General features: G+C 38.7%; 1 pseudogene; it reads left to right on the top strand.

Annotated features, from left to right (window-relative positions):
* The first annotated feature begins 1,457 nt into the window (after positions 1–1,457).
* On the top strand, positions 1,458–1,932 carry LOC115301226 (annotated as a pseudogene).
* The last annotated feature ends 9,557 nt before the right edge of the window (positions 1,933–11,489 follow it).

The following is an 11,489-nucleotide window of genomic DNA, read 5'->3' as shown; positions in this document are numbered from 1 at the left end:
TGACATACAAGTGGCCAACAGGTACATGAAAAGGTGTTCAGCATTACTAATAAGAAATGCAAATCAAAATCATAATGAGATATCACCTCATACCTGTTAGGATGGCTATTATAGAAAAAAATAATAATAAGAGGTAACAAATGTTGGCCAGAATATAGAGGAAAACAGACCCCTTGTGAACTGTTAGTGGAATATAAATTGGTACAACTATTATGGAAATTAGTATGTCAGTTCCTCAAAATATTAAAAATAGAACTACCTATGAGCTAGCAATCCCTTTCCTCAGTATATATGTGAAGAAAATAAAATTAGTGTCTTGAAGAGATTTTTGTTCTCCAGTGTTCACAGCAACATTATTCACAATAGCCAAGATATGGAAAACTACATACTCTTCGATAGATGAATGGATAAAGAAAATGTGGTGTATATATAATAGAATCTTATTCAGCCCATGAAAAAAAGAAGGAAATCCTGCCATTTGTGACAATATGGATGAATCTATAAGTGCATTGTGCTAAATGACTAAGCCAGACAAAGACAAATACTGTATGGTATCACTTACATGTGGAATCTTTTTTAAAAAAGACAAAAAAGCTAACTTCTTAGAAATAGAATAGAAAAGTTGTTGCCAGCGGTTGGGGAAAGGAGTATATGGGGGAGATCTAGGTTAAAAGGTACACATTTACAGTTATAAGAAAAATACATTCTGAGGACCTAATGTAGAGCATGGTGACTATACTTAGTAATATGGCATTGTATATTTTAAAGTTGCAGAGAGTAGATCTTAAGTGTCTTTAACACACACACACACACATACACACACACACACACACACACACAGAAAAATAATTCTTGTGAGATGATAAATATGTTAATTATCTTGGCAGTCATTCTACAATATCTATCTCAAAATATCACATTGTACACTTTAAATATATAGAGTTATGCTTGTCAATTGTACCCAAATAAAGTTGGAAAAAAATACTCAGGCTGAAATGAATTATGCTGTTTTTAAACAATCAAGATAAGCAACCACAGCCATCTTATAAGGGCACCGGTTAGTGAGAACGCACCCTGCTAGTTCAAGAAAACAATACAGTTAGAGATCTTACATATATTTAAATTCCTGATACAAATGTTATTCTGATAAATTTCAAGTCAACAAATTTTTCATGAAATTCTTTTCATAGAAAAAAGACATGGATGAGCTAAATGTTTAAGAATCTAAGCATCATTTCCTGGACCAGCATTATTCTTGTTATAATGCTGCAATTTTAATTTCCACAGAGATGATTCTGCCTCTACTCTCTCAAAGGATTTTTTTCCTACTTTATTAGAACCACTTATTTCGATCATCAGACCCTGGATGTCGTCATTACCAATACCTAGATTTTCCATATCTCAATTGAAAGCATCTCATTTCCTAATTTTTCTAACTCACTTCCTGTCACCAAATAATGTTCAGGCTTCATCTTCCTTCCAAACAGATGTTCTGGAATGTGATGCTATGGAAAGGGTGGAAATGGAAGGAAGACGACATTCGTTAGAAAGATATGTATCACATCATCAGAATCTACCATCAGAATAAGGAGCAAGTCTGGAAGGAGATTTTGAAGTGGGAAGCCCTTCATGCTGCAGAGTGTCCTTGTAGTCCATCATTGACATCACTGATCGGGTTCGAAGGTCAAGGGAAAGAGATTTCGCCAAGGGCAAGATTTCGTTCCTGGATAGGGTACGAGTTGCCTTTCGACAGGCACGACTGGATCATCAATCGCTGCTGGACAGAAGTCAGGTATGTCATCGACTACTACAATGGCGTCGAAATTCAGTTAGGACTACCAGTTCACCATCCTGGACGTCTGGCCCGCTTTGGCTTCTCTTTTGGTGGTGTGGGACAGAATGAAAGTCGTGTGGTGGCGCTGGACCTCGTAACCACCACTCCGTCAGCAATGGGAAAATACGAGCCATTTTTTTCCTGAGCAATACGTTAAACTCTACCCCCGCCCCCAAAAGGCTCCCCTGAGTAATCCAGCTCCTGACCTAAAAATCTCTGTGTAATCTTAGAGACCTGGCACTAAGCAGTTACAAAAGCTTTACCTGACCACCCTCACCGGGGAAGGCTGCTCTCTCCACACCAAGATCTGAAGCACAACTCATGCATGACAGTCTCTTAAGGGAGTTGCAGTGAAGCACTCAAGTATCCAAGGCCAGCCATGTTCTTAGGTATATCTGTACTTTTGGCTCAGGACCATTATTCCAAGGCCTCTTTATCAGGTACCTTTGGGCTAAGGCTTTCCTCAGGAATCTCTGCCTAGACCATCTTATTGCGAGGAGGGTAAGGAAAGCTTGAAGAAGCTTTTCTTCGCTCCAACTCAGCATTTTTTAACTCCTAATCCTTTCTTTTTGCCTTATTACCTCGGTTGTGGGGCCATAAGACTGCAGTAAACTTTTGTTTGGGATTCCTTCTGGTAGGAAAGCAATTCTTCATATCCCTGTTGATCACTGAATCCTCAGCCAGCATTGTTCATAGGGAAAAACGGAATGGGGATGTTAGTGCTTTCTTTGATTTAGTCTCTTGTTTATACTTATAATCAGTAAATAATTAAAGGCTTGACTATTTTTATTTTGGCTTATTGTCTTAACTGCTATTCTGACACCTGACAGTCCTACTCAGCTCTCTCCAACTCAACTTGACCCCTGAGATCTACAATCCATTGTACAACCACTTGTCAGCGTAACATATCTTATCTCCTCGTGCCCTTACCTCCCTTCATACCCAGCTCAAACGTCATCATTGGCCTTTACATTCATCCTCTTGTTCATACCCCAAACTACTTTAACTCTCTTGAATTTCATCATCTCACTTGAGAAAACCACACACTTTGTAAAATCATCTCCTCACCTATACCCTGTATCTCCTCTACCTGAGTGAATGTGTCTGGGGAAAAACTCATATTCATGTTGGCCAGTGTCATTTTATATCCATCATCTCTATCCATGATGGGCTCTTAAGACAGCCAGGCAATCATACTATACATCCCTGGTACTTCATTCTTCCACATGTCATAAGGACTAAACCATACCATTGTTTCCTTTTAATGTCTGAAAACTTCTCCCCCATCCCTATGTTTCTTGACAACCTTGCTTCCTATTTCAATAGCAAAACATAAGTATCAGAAGGTACACAAGCGCCCATTTTCTATTCCCCTTCTTAACTTCATTCGCATCTGCATATCCTGAGTCTCCTCTATTATTATCGGTGAACTCTAAGAGCTCTTGGCTAACACCAACCCTTTACTTATGCACTACATCTCAACCCCTATTGACTACTCAAGGACATCATTCAACATACTTTCTCTTCTTTTCTACACAGTTCCTCCCTCTTAACTGTTTTTTCCCATTAGTATACAAACACGCTGTTATGTTTCTCATCTTTAAAACAAATAAAGCATACTTTCTTCAGCAACCAACCACCCTCCTTTCTGTCTACCCCTGTATAGAAAAACATTTTGATAGATTTCCCTATACTCTTGGCCCTCGAATTGTCTTTTCCATCCTTCCCTGAAACAGTTCCAATCAAATTTTGCTTTTATCAGGTGCCTCAGTGGCTCAGTCGGTTAAGCAACCAACTTTGGCTCAGGCCATGATCTCACAGTTAGTGGATTCAAGCGCCACATCAGGCTCTGTGCTGACAGCTCAGAGCCTGGAGCGTGATTCAGATTCTGTGCCTCCCTCTCTCTCTGCCCCTCTCCCACTTGCACTTTTTCTTTCTCTCTGTCTCAAAAAATTAATAAACACTAAAACATAAATAAATAATAATAAAAAAATTTTGTCTATCGTTCTGTCAAAACTTCTGTTGTCATGTCACCAATGATATACTTGTTGTGTAATTATGGTCATTCAACCATGATCTAGTAACTAAATAATCAGCAAAGTTTCCAGAAAAGGAATAGTAATTTGCCTCTCTAGTTAAGATAGGATACAAGGGTGATAGGATGTCTTTAGTCTATGCCCATGGTGATGCCAAGTATTAACTTCTAAAGCCTCAAAGGAGAGAAAAAGATTAAGCTCACTAGATGGGGAATCTGGCTTCTGTCCATGGACATTTGTATAAATCTTTTATTATTTAAAATGCAGGCATGAAATCATTTTAACTTAAGAAATGCACTAAATGGAGAAGTTGTATGGTTTCTCTTTCCCATAAATGGACAATACTAATACTAAGTTAAATATGGTATTAACACTTCTTCTCTGTGGTATATCTGGTATTTCTTCAGCTCAGCCCATAGGAAGCATATTTCAAAGATGGGACCAGTGAGTCAGATTTCTATAGAACTATACCGCTCTATCTATGTATTTCCATTATAAGATAAAGAAATTCTTTTTTTCTAAATATATGTTCCAAATTCTATTAACCCTTTCATTACTTACTATAAAACATGAAGAACATTCTTGTTTAAGAAAACAGCTAGCCATTACACTTTTTGCCCATTTTTTTACCCCTTTGTTTTTGTCCTGGTTCATTGCATGGAGCTAAAACTTTTGATTGCCTTGCAGCAGGTGCTTTTTTCTACCTCAGATTATAATCTTTTCTTAGAATCTTTCTGTGAATTATGTGTGGTTTTGTGTTGAAGCATCGGTGAAATGTCTTGAATTTATATTTTTATGATAATTTTTAACATAAAGATAATCTAGGGCAAAAATACTGAGTTAATATTGTACCTAAAATATTTTTTTAATGTTGCTAATCAGATGATTTAAACATCTGTTATTTCAGAACATGTTAAGATCACATATCAGAGTTACAGATTGAAAACAAAGGAACTTGGCTTTGTTACCTTAAGCCATAATGAAATTTACTAGGGAGACTTCAGGGCTGATGAAAGGCAGGAGGGCTAGTCTTGGACAACTAGTCGGAGCCAGATGAAAGCAGCAGGAATCACTTAAAAAGTCATACAGTGAGAACAATCTGGTCTGCATGTCGTTGTTAATACAATCTCTGCATGAAACGTCAGGAAAGCACAGATGACAGCCAAACTACGTCATGATTACCCCTGACTGTCCTGGGTAAGATGAGATCATTCTGTTTCCATAATGTTTAGTAGACACCTGCCTACCCAGTGCCTGCAGAGTAGGAAGTGCCCTAAAAGGGAGATGGTATGACCAAGAAAATCATGAAGGTCTATTCCAGGCCATCCTTGAAGGAATGCCTCACATATCTGACCACATCAAGGGCAGCCACATGCCAACAGGGGCAATGAGGAAGAAATGAGCATCAGAAACACCCTCAGAACGGAAAACTAACAAGAAGTACTGAGTAGCCAGGAAAAAGGTGAAGTTTTAAGGAAATGAAAGAGGTCTGCCTTCTTGTTCACCAAATATATACTGATGTATGTGAAATTGTGGATTTTGTTTTGAACACCAGCTAGAAAGTTACCTTTTCTCCCTACTAGGTGCTTTGTGAATCATTGTTTATATTCAAAGTTCCTAAGATCAGGGGATCTCCTTCCCGATACAGGAACAGAATCATCTATGCAGAACCTGAAAATCTGGCACTGTGGGGGACAAGTCCTTCTAAATCCCATCATAATACACTCTGCCTAGGCTGACAGGGAACTACCACACTTTCTCAAGCATGAGTAAATATAAGGAACATCTAGATATTGCGATAGCATGGCATAAAAATTAACTGAACCAGATCACGTTATTATAAAGAGGCCCCCGCTCACACTGAAAATTCACCCAAGTCAAATCTAAGTTAGGAGTTTGAAAGACCTGTTCACAAGTCAACTTATTGAATATATTCCTGACTTGTAACTCCATGTTGTCACCTATCATCTTTTTTTTTTCATTGTATTTGTTTTAGAGAGAGAGTGGGGGAGACAGGCAGAGGGAGAGAGAGAATCCCAAGCAGGATCCATGCTGTCAACATGAAACTGATGAGGGGCTTGTACTCATGAGCCATGAGATCGTGACCTAAGCTGAAATCAGGAGTAGGACGCTTAACTTATTGAGCCACCCAGGCACTCCCGTAAGCAGTTTTCACTTTTAAAAAAAAGTGAGTAGATAACTCATAATAACAATGATCTATTTTGCAGTTATTTTTATTCAGTAGTTAGGCCACAATAGTATTACAGCAAGATTTACAGTTAAGGGGACATCAGGAGGGGCAAAGATGACAGGATTAGCCTTAAACAGATTGTTGAGGAGTGTAGGGAGATCAAGAGCTTCATGAGAACAGAAATAAAATGGGTTCCCAAATTTAGTGATAAGTCCAGTGAGTCCTAGTAAACAAATCAATACAGAGTTTGGTACAAGGTGTTAGTGTTTGTGGATATAGTAAAAATATATCTCATATTCTCTGGGGCAGTTTAATCTCCCAATAATGCCCCATTATCCCTGAAAGAATAAATGAGGCAATTATCTACAATCCTTGAAATTATCCTGGAATAGAAATGTCTCTCTGAGACAGAGTGCATCACTCCCAAGCCTTGAAACATACAGGAGACAGGAAACGTTCTAGTAATGAAAGAAAACTAATTCAAGTTAGAAGTGAATGGATCCACACAGTCTATGCATTTTGCCAGCAGCACCAGACTAGCAGTGCAGAAGAATCACCAGTCTCCGAAATTCTACCATCCAGGATAGATCAATCTAAGAACAGTTTCTTCAGTGTGGAAAGAGATGGTGTATCCAAAATCTAGCACTTAATTTGCAAAAAACAATGGCTGCCCTTGGAACAAAAGGGTAGACCCCTCCCCAAAGCCAATGAGGGCACACTGTAGGGCCAACCAATAGAAGGATATGTGTTTCACAGTGCAGAGGATGCAAGATTTCATCAGCTACACAGGATGCAAAAGGATGGCAAGATAAGGAGGCCAGAGTGGACAAATGATAGGAACCTGTTCCAGAACACAGAGGAGGCAAACTTAAAAACAAACTGAGGCAAGGGGACAGGGAGGGTGGAGGCGATGAACCGCACACTGAACACATTTTGAGAGAGCTAGTTTTCAGCAATCAATCAGTGGAAGACTTTGATCTTAAGAATGTTGCTGTAAGAAATGAAATTTCATTTAGTTTCATGATAAGTACAATGGTACCTGAATTATATGAATTTGGTAAGCCATCTCTCAGGACATATCTTTATTATAAACCTATATAACCAAGGAATTCATAACCTCCCTTGTTTCACAGAACAAATGGAAGCCATCATATAGAATTCCTCTCAATTCTTAGCACAAAATGTGTACCTTCATAATAGTTTTACATATTTTTTAACTATCTCCTTCTATTACTGCAATAGACTGACTGTTTTTGTCTCCCCAAAATTCTTATGTTGAAATACTAATCTTTAACGTGAATGTATTAGGAGATGGAACCTTTGGGAAGTAACAAGGTCACAAGGGTGGAGCTTTCATAATGATGTTGGTGTCCTTGTAAGAACAAATACCAGAAAGCTTATTCTTTCTCTCTCTCTTCCTCTCTCTGCCTCTTCCCTTACCCTGTCTTCTCTCTCTCCACCACATAAGCACAGGGGAAGGCTGCCATCACCAAGCCAGGGAGAGGTCCCTACCAAGAACCAAATTGGTGGCACCATGATCCTGGGCTTCCCAGCCTCCAGAAATAAATGTTGGTTGTATAATCTATCCAGTCTACTGTATTTTTGTTATAGGAACCCAAATAGACTAAGGCAATTACCATGGAAAATTTGATTTAAAACTGATCTCCCACCAATGCTCTGTATGTTAGCCCTTTCTACTTGCTCAAGAAATTCAATCACTTATTGGTGTGCCTGGGTGGCTCAGTCGGTTAAGCATATGACTTCAGCTCAGGTCAAGATCTCACAGCTTGTGAGTTGGAGCCTCATTTCGGGCTCTCTGCTGACATCTCAGAGCCTGGAGCCTGCTTTGGATTCTGTCTCTGTATCTCTGCCCCTCCCCCTCTGCCTCCCTCTCACTCTCAAAAATAATAAACATTAAAAGAAATTCAATCACTTGTATATTCTTCCCTTTATCTTCCACCTTCTCCTTTTCTACTCACTTTTTCCTGTCAGCAGGTAAGCATGCTAAAGATTTCTTTTTACTTAACAAACAAGAACCTCTCTCTTTCAAATTTCTGCTCCTCACAGACACTGACTGCTCTCATTCCTTACACTCACAAACCTCTTTAAATAAATAAATGTAAATTCTCTACAAACTTTTCAACCCCAACTCGTTCTTCAGTCCATAGTAGTATGGTTTCTTCCCATACTTTCCACCAAAGGTGCCTTTGTTATCTGACCAATCATTCAGTTTATTAAATTTGTGTTTTTATCTTAAACGTTTATTTATTTATTTTTGAAAGGTAAGAGGGGGGATGGGCAGAGAGAGAGAAAGGATCTGAAGAAGGTTCAGAGCTATCAGCCCAGAGGTGACTCAGGACTCAAACTTATGAACCGTGAGGTCATGACCTGAGCTGAAGTCAGACACTTAACCGACTGAGCCACCCAGATGCCCCATGTTCTTCTGTTATTTAGAATTTTAGAGACATTTAACATTCTTGGTCATTATCTCCTTCTTGAAATTCACCATCCATCCTTCCTGGAATTTTCTCCAGCTCTTGTTCTTATTTACCCTTTAATGGTTCTTTCTCTATTCTTATCACTATTCCTATTACTGGTTTCATAGGTCATCTTTTATTCTCAATCCAAACATATTCTCTGAGCAATAGTCTGTACTCACCTGAATTTGGAAGCTACTTTGGTGTTTGGTACTATCTGTTTTCCACTGGTAACCCAGATCACACTTCTATGCCGGGCAGTTGCTATAGACAATCCCGTAGTACCTTAACTGTAACATAGTCACATGAATTTATCATCATCTTCCACAAACCGACTTGTCATCAATTTAATAAATGTAGCTAAAAGCCAAGATATTATTCTTCTCTCCTTTTAACTTGCATAAGTTCCCCCTCCACACACACTCACAAAAATAAGCCAATCATATTTTCCTCACTTCTAAAAGCCATCTACTTCTCTTCTGCTCTAGATCATATATCACTTCTGGAAAGCTACACTTGGAGTCACATAGCCTAGTAGTTAAGAATATAAGTTTTCCACTTGGAGACTGAATTCTAAATCTGCCACTTATTCTTGTGTTACTTTCAACAATTAATCACTCCAGTTTCATTTTTTCATCTTTACAACTAGAATGATTATAAAGCCCAGCCTCATAAAACTTAAGTAAAATAATGTCACAGTGCTGACAAATATATACAGGTACTCTGTATGTGTTACACAGTATTTCCAAGTTACCAGCTTTTCTCTTTGGTATACACTCTTCACTGGCAAATATATATTAATTTCCCTACTTCAATTTTATTCTGTCTCTATGACATAAAAGCTAGAGACCCATGACCCCTGGCAGAGTGGGCTAACTATGCTGAGGAGCTTTAACCTCAATTGGGATTTATAATAGATCATTCCAAATGATCGGACCTGAGTGGTCTTCCTAAATAGAAATGATTTCTCAAATTAAAATCATTTGGGGCTTCCTGTTGCATGTGGCATAAAATGGAAACTGATTAAGATGGTTGACCAGATCGTTTATGACCTGGCCTCTGCCACTCTCTCAGCCTTATCTCTCAATGTTTATTCCTATTCTCCATGTTATACTCACAGATAATTTCCTTTAGTTCCTCCAAAACTCATGCTTTCATATCTTCAAACTTTGCAGATGAAATTCCCCTCATTTAGACATCCTTTCCCCCTCCTTTTTCCTAGCTAATACAGTCAGGTCCCAGAACTCAAGGCCATTGCCTTGACTATGAATATCCACAGTACATTGAAATACCCAGAGCATGGCACTGTGATCATTGTTAAATCATCTGTCTCCCCCTCTGGGTTTTTAGCTTTATGATTAAGGTGAGTATATGTATCCATATGTACACTATTTATCTTTCTAAGTCCAGAAACTAGCAGACTTCTTAACTCATAGAAGGTCCTTTATAACAATTTTAGAGACTATATCAATAAATGAATAAATAATTTAGACTGCTAAATGATCTGACACATAGGAAAAGGGTGTCCTGTTCATCATCTAGTCTAATCAGGAGCATATGCTTGTTTTTAAATCTAACTCATATGTTTTATTGACATAAATTAATACTCAGAACTAAGTCAATACTCAGGGGCTAGTGACCAGACCTTAAAAATCATCAATCCATTGAGCTACAATCACCCTGGGTTGAAGCTAAATAAGGAACCCTGCCTTCACTACTTATTTCAAAAACAAATCCCTTAGGCTGAGGTTTAAAGCAGGTATTTTACACTCATATACCTACAGAGGCCAGATGAGCATATATATGAGTGATATGGATAGATGCATGTTGTGTTAACAGCAGGCGCTGAGCTGAAAGAAGAATGCAGAACTTTTCTAAAGGAAATAGACGTTGCTCATCCCTAGTGAATTATTCTCAGATCTTCAGGTTGGTTTTTAAAGCTGGTAATCCAAAACTTGCATGTGAGACTGCTCATTGTAAAATATGGCTTAGCAGGGGTGCCTGGGTGGCTCAGTTGGTTAAGGGACCAACTCTCAATTTGGCACTGGTTGTTACCTCACAGTCAGTCAGGAGACCAAGCCCTGCATTGGGCTCCATTCTGAGCCTGGAGCCTGCTTGGGATTCTGTCCCTCCCTCTCCCTCTGCCCATCCCTCACTTATGCTCTCTGTCTCAAAAAAATAAATTTAAATTTAAAAAGTTTAAATATGGCTTATTAAAATAATGAGAAACAAACAAATCTAGGGCACCTATCCAGTTGTGAATTATCGGTTTATTATGTTGGCCTTAAACCAATGAGAAAGAGGACAAAATGTAAGATAGCCAATAGATAAGTACTAATGTGTCATGTTCATAAATGCTCTTACCTTAGATCAGCTCCTTCTCCACAAGGACAGTTTTAAAAGTTCAAGGTTATCCTTAGGCAACTCCTAACATATAACATACCCACCCCCTACTCTCAGAAGAAAATCTTTCTCTTCTAATTATTTTTATTTATTTTTTTATGGTTTATTGTCAAGTTGATTTCCTTTTAACACTCAGTGCTCTTCCCCACAAGTGCCCTCCTCCATGGCCATCACCCCCCTTTCCCTTTCCCCCTCCCCTTCAGCCCTCAGTTTGTTTTCAGTATTCAAGAGTCTCCCATGATTTGCCTCACTCCCTCTCCCTAACTCTTTCTCCTCCTTCCCCTCCCCATGATCCTCTGTTAGGTTACTCCTGTTAGACCTATGAGTGCAAACATATGGTATCTGTCCTTCTCTGCCTGACTTTTTTCGCTTAGCATGACACCCTTGAGGTCCATCCACTTTCCTACAAATGGCCATATTTCATTCTTTCTCTTTGCCATGTAGTACTCCATTGTATATATAAACCACATCATCTTGATCCATTCATCAATTGATGGACATTTAGGCTCTTTCCATGATTTGGCTATTGTTAACAGTGCTGAAATGAA

The sequence above is a fragment of the Suricata suricatta genome, chromosome 1 (assembly GCF_006229205.1).
Source record: "Suricata suricatta isolate VVHF042 chromosome 1, meerkat_22Aug2017_6uvM2_HiC, whole genome shotgun sequence".
Lineage (NCBI taxonomy): Eukaryota > Metazoa > Chordata > Mammalia > Carnivora > Herpestidae > Suricata > Suricata suricatta.
This window is presented reverse-complemented; position numbering and strand designations above follow the sequence as displayed.